This window comes from Rhinatrema bivittatum, chromosome 6 (genome assembly GCF_901001135.1).
Source record: "Rhinatrema bivittatum chromosome 6, aRhiBiv1.1, whole genome shotgun sequence".
NCBI lineage: Eukaryota > Metazoa > Chordata > Amphibia > Gymnophiona > Rhinatrematidae > Rhinatrema > Rhinatrema bivittatum.
The window spans coordinates 192,186,556-192,192,762 of NC_042620.1; the positions used below are offsets into that span (position 1 = coordinate 192,186,556).

Below are 6,207 nucleotides of genomic sequence, written 5' to 3' on the forward strand. Positions count from 1 at the left end.
CAGGAACTGTAGAGTGAGTTGGCGTCCCCTAAAAGAACTTATATCCACCCTCACAGGAGCTCGCCACACATCCCCATCCATAGGACTACTCCTCCCTGCACTCACCTAAACCTCATCTACCTACAGGTTTCCCTCCTCCCTGTATCCACCATCCTGGCTCCCAACAAACATCCCGCCCCTGCCCATCTGCTAAACATCTGCATCACCCCTCACACCCAACTGTAAGTATTATAACCTGCATTATGCTCTATCTCCCAGCTAGACAAATTGAAATTGCATTGTTTAATCTGCATTGTTTAATCTCCCAGCTAGACACATTGAAACTGCAAACCCTGCCCTGCGTAGGCCTTACACTTAACTGGACCCCATCCTTACACTTAACTGGACCCCATCCAACCCAACTCTCCCCCTTCTCCCTCCCTTACTCCTTCGCCACTATGACCACCATGACCACTCACCACATCCACCCCATTCACTTCCCTCATAACAGACGCCCCCACCTCCTACCATCCCCCACATACAAGTCCCTCCTTCCCATCCTTACGACCCCCTTTAACCAAATTCTAGGACTCACAACCCTCTCAATTATACTGTTCAATGCCCAATCCCTCTCCAAGAAAACCCCTATTCTAAACGACGTCCTCACCGACTGCAAACCAGATATCTGTGCAATCACGGCAACCTGGCTCAGAGAAACTGATACAGTCCTCCTTAACCAGCTACCGTCTCATTCTTATGAAATCCTATCCATCCCGAGACCAAAAAAAAAGAGGAGGTGGCATCCTCCTAGCCTTCAAGAAGCATCTCAATCTCAAACTCACTCACTCTACCTCACCCCCCAAACTAGAAATTGGCCTTTTCAAATCCCCCACGCTACAGATCTGCCTTATATATGCCCCATCTGGCTCCATCGAACGGGATCCTTCCCCATTAATTGAATTAATTTCTGCCAACATCAACATTGAAATCCCATCCATCTTACTAGGAGATTTCAATCTCCATGTTGATGCCACCCCCCTCACCCCCTCTTGCGATACATTCCTCACCGCTCTCCAAGCAATAGGTCTCAGACAAATTATCACCTCCCCAACTCATCAAGCTGGACACTCCCTTGACCTCATTTTCATTAACCACTGTTTTCTACCTTCCCACCCCCCCCCCCCCCCCCCCCCACCTGCTCCCCTGTACCCTGGTCAGACCACTTCCTCATAGAATTCTCCCTACCACTCACCACTCACCTCTCCCACTATCCCCACCCCTACAAGCAACACTACTATTGCATTCAGGAAACCCTGCTCAGGAGATGAACTTGCACTTGCAATCTCCAACGCTTCTGCAAACCTTGACTGCTCCAATCCTGAAACTGCCATCACATCCTGGTCAGCATAACCCTTGAAATTGCTGACAAACTATGCCCTATCTCCAGACGAAAACTACAACAATCTACAAAAAACCACCAACCTTGGTACACAGCAGAACTAAGAGCCTTAAAAAGTACTCTTAGGCAGCAAGAGAGAATCTGGCGTAAAGCCCCCTCACCCCAACTTGCCTCAAGCTACAAAACTGCCCTTCACCATTATAGAATAACCACACTCAAAACCAAACGAGACTTCTATGCCACTAAGATCCACGAATATATGTACAACCCGAAAGCCCTCTTCAATTATGTAGCTGACCTCACCAAGTCCTCCCAGCCCCCCATCCCTGACAACGAAGCCACTGCCAGGAGCGAAGAAATCGCCCAATACTTCCTCACAAAAATCACCAACATCCTCCTCAGATTTCAACACCCATCTCCCACGACCCCCCCCCCCCCCCCCCCCCTGCAACCTGCCTCCTCTATTCCTACCCTCCAAACTCTTGACCTGACTTCCTCCAAAGAAGTGGAATCAATTCTCAGAAAACTTAGACCCGCATCTCATCCCTCAGACACTATACCCACAAAAACCCTCCTCTCCATCCCAAACTCTATTGCCAAACCTATCGCAGACATTATTAACTCCTCTCTCTCCTCAGGCTCTGTCCCAGATGCCCTCAAACAAGCGATTGTTAAACCCCTCCTTAAAAAACCCTCGTTAGACCCCAAAGACCCTTCCAACTTCTGCCCGATCTCAAACCTGCCCTTCCTCTCCAAGATTATGGAAAAGATTGTGAACATCCAACTTACAGAATATCTTGAAAACAATAATATACTGCATCCTGTCCAATACGGTTTCCGCAAATTCCTCAATACTGAAACACTCCTGCTCTCCCTCACGGATCACATACTCAGAGGCATGGACCAGGGCAACTGCTGCCTCCTCTCCCTCCTCAACATCTCAGCCGCCTTTGATACCATCAATCACAACTACCTCATCAACAGTTTAACCGAAATAGGTATCTCAGGCCTAGCCCTGCTATGGTTTAAATCTTACTTATCCAACAGAAAGTTCGCCGTCAAAATAGGAAACGCCAAATCCGCGCTCTACCCCCTGTCCCAAGGTGTCCCCCAAGGTTCCTTTCTCTCTTCCACCCTATTCAATATTTACCTCACACCACTATGTCAGCTCCTCACAGACCTTGGCCTCAAATTCTACCTCTACGCAGACGATGTGCAAATCCTCATCCTCATCCCCATTCACAACTCTCTTACTGATGCCTTTGCATTCTGGAACACATGTCTTGCCTCTATAAATGACTTCCTCACTAACATCCACCTTGCCCTAAACTCTTCCAAAACAGAGCTGATCCTTCTTTCTCCACACCAACCCCCTAAACCCCTGATCTCCAACGACCCAGCTTTCAACACCATATCGTCCCAACCCTCCGTAAGAGACCTTGGGGTAATTCTAGACCAACAACTCAATCTAAAAAAACAGATCAATTCCATCCTCAAAGAAGGTTTCTTCAAGCTCAGTATTCTAAAGAAACTTAGACCCCTCCTCCACCATCATGACTTCCGCACTGTCATCTAAGCTACTCTTTCCTCAAAGCTAGACTACTGTAATGCCCTCCTCCTCGGACTACCCTCCTCCACCACGAAACCCTTACAAATGTTCCAAAATGCTATTGCCAGGGTTATTGCTAATTCACGGAAAGCTGATCACATTACTCCCATACTCAAAGACCTCCACTGGCTCCCCATAGCATCCTGCATTCTCTTTAAAACTTTAACCATAATTCACAAATCCATCTACTCCTACAACTCTAACTGGCTTGATGAACCTTTTTGCCCCATACACTCTGACCGACCCATTCGGTCTGTCAACAAAGGTACCCTCTCAATACCTCCTATCAAAAAAGCCCACCTCTCCGCCACAAGGGATCGCGCACTCTCCATTGCAGGCCCTAAACAATGGAACTCCCTCCCGACTACACTCAGACTTGAGCCATGCTACTCTAAGTTCAGAAAGAAATTAAAGACTTGGCTCTTCCAACAGGCCTATACAGATTAATTGTCTCCATCTACCGCCTCCCCTTCTAACTTCACGAACAGTCCCCGTATAAATGGTACTTAAATTGTATATAGACTTTTGTAATTAGCCTGTTACCGTTTGTAAATTTAATGTTTTTAATTTTCAATACTTTCTGCACTCTGTAATTACTCTCTCCCATTTCCCCTCCCTGTTGATTGTATTTTCAGTCTATTAGTTGCAATGTAAACCGGTATGATGTTTGCATACTAATGCCGGTATATAAGAGCTTTAAATAAATAAATAAATCTGTCATCTTTAAGCTTAGTGCACTTAGCATTCCCAGGGGGGTCATCCATCCAAATGCTTATTAGTCTAGAAAGTATACTGTGGCACCCTAGGGGTGGAAGGAGAGAAATCTATTGCGGAGAGAGTACACCTTGGAATAGATTCAAACACAGGGATTTCTCCTATTGCAGCATTATATACTTCAATTCTTGAGAAGACGGATCCAGAAGAAAACCAACAAAAAAGAGAGGAGCACAGAGGACACAAACTTAGTACTGGTAGGTCAAAGACACATCACTTTCCCAAATCACTTTCTCTCCCAAAGCACTTTCTGTAAGTCCTTTTCATCAGGTCTCAGGGTGATTGGGCTGGGGATCCACCAGGCATAGCACAGATAGCAGTAGTGCCATTGGAAAGAGTTGGCAAGGTGGGTGGTCTGTCTGGGGCACCAGTACACAATGCCACCGCTGCCACCATAGCAGTGGTAGGAGCACATTTAACTCCTAACATGGCCACTAGTATCCATCATAGAGGAACCCCTGCCAGCCGGTTGCGCCAGAGAGAGATCCTTCCCTCCCATACACACACACTCCTCCATGACCAGCCAGAACCTTGGAGGGGAATTTATCCCCCACTCCTCTTGGACTACCCTGGACAGTAGCATGGCAGCTCTCTGTACGCTGGCACTTTCATGTTTCCCAGCCCAGCTCTATGTGAGCCACCTATGCAGGGCTAAGAGTGACACACAAAACTACTTACTGGCACACATTGATGACCCAATGAGACACTGCCCTATCTGAGCCCTGAAATTTCAGAGGAAGCAGCTTTTCATCAGAAAAATTAATTTTTCTGTGTGGGGTGCACTGTGTGGGGGGCACTGTGTGGGGTGCACTGTGTGGGGAGCACTGTATCTTAGCGCCTTCTCTGCTGACATGCTGAGTTACTTAGGTAGCGCTATCTTAAAGAGAGATGTCTGGGTGCAAAGTTTAATGGTGTTCATTAAGTTTATTAGAATGTATTTACTGGGAAGGAGGGGAATATATGAAGGGTAGTTTGTAAGGGAGATGTGTAAAGCTTGGGTTAAAGGCACTTTAAGATGGGGTATCTGGGAAGAAGATAGTTTGGGAGGAAGGGATGTGGGGAAGTGACTGTGTAAGGTGAGTGATGTATTGTGCTGAATTAGGAACTGCATCTGAAACATTTGGCTAGATGTTCTTAGTCAGAAAGATGGCTGAAGAGACAAGACTGAGAGGTTTCACCATTCAATTGAATTTAGCTGAATGCGTCACTCACGTCAGCTGTTTTGGCGGGAGTATGTGAACTCCTTTTCCCTCTGTTCTTGGGGGACATGTCTACCTCACTTTCAGCTATTAGGGGGTGGGGGAGAAAGGTATCATTAAGCTGCAGTTTTGATGGGAAGTTTGGCTTAAGGGCAGTTTTGGAGGGACATGAGTGGATTGGGAGTTTGGGAGAGCAGTGTATGAGTTATTTAACAGAAGTCATGTTTTATGTTTTGAAGATTAAGTACTGCTGGAGTGGACCCTGGGAACCAGACCTGGAGGTCAGGGTTGAGCCATACGAAGAGACCCCCATCGAGATAGTCACGTTTTCATGGGATGAGGTAGGTGCTCCCTTTCCCCCACTTCTGGAGAATTCTGTCTGTTCCCTTTCCCCTTGTTTCTTGATGGAGGGGTATGTTCCTCTTCTTCCCTATTTTTGTCTTGTAGATCTCCTCCGATGGATGTTTCCTTATCTCCTTTTTTTAGAAGGTATGTTTTTCTTGGTTTTGCCTTTTTATTTTGGGATGAGAAATGTGTGATCCCCTTTCCTCTTCCTTCCTTACCCTGCTTCTTGTGGGTGGTGTGTATTTTCTCTTCTTTCCTCCTTATTATCTGAAGGAGTGGCCTGGAGTGTGCTTCCCTTCCCCCTCTTCTTGCAGGGTGCTATGTGTGCTCCCTTATCTCCTCTTAGGGGAGTGTGTGCTCCCCTATCCACCAGTTCTTGAAGGAAGGTGCAAACTCACATACCCTATCCCATAGGTAGAAGGTGTATGTTCTCCTGCTCTGTTTTCCCTCTTTTCTCAGGAAGAGATGTGAGCTCCTCTTTCCCACATTCTCAATACCCAAAGAGTTCAGGTTGGCATCATCTCCAGTTCCATAAACTATATGTAGTGCATGCATGTCCAGTGCTGAGCCCCAGGTTTTCATCACCAGGTAGGCTGATTTTTTTTCTCTCTCTCTGTCGGAAAATACATTTTCAGCAATCACACTGCAGTGCTGACACTACTATTATACCTAAACTGATTTTCTTGATTAAATATTAGTGGCTTTCCTGATCCCCGCCTCATCCCAAATAATCTCAAATAACCTCTTTGCCCTGGCTCATTTCCTTTTCTGATTCATTTTGGCCAGAGATCAATGCTTATTACATGCAGTGTAGGGATGTGCAGCCAAAAAGTTTTCGTTGCATTCATGATACGTATTCGTGGATGGTCGATTCCGTTTCATGCGGAAGTATGGAGAATTCC

The 6,207-nt window shown here is 46.4% G+C and overlaps 1 long non-coding RNA gene across 1 annotated transcript; it reads left to right on the forward strand.

The window, feature by feature from the left end:
* The first annotated feature begins 3,883 nt into the window (after nt 1–3,883).
* LOC115093913 lies at nt 3,884–5,912 on the forward strand. The gene is made up of 3 exons (XR_003857437.1): nt 3,884–3,958; nt 5,200–5,301; nt 5,408–5,912. It is a non-coding gene; the product is annotated as an uncharacterized LOC115093913 (long non-coding RNA).
* Nucleotides 5,913–6,207: the final 295 nt, after the last annotated feature.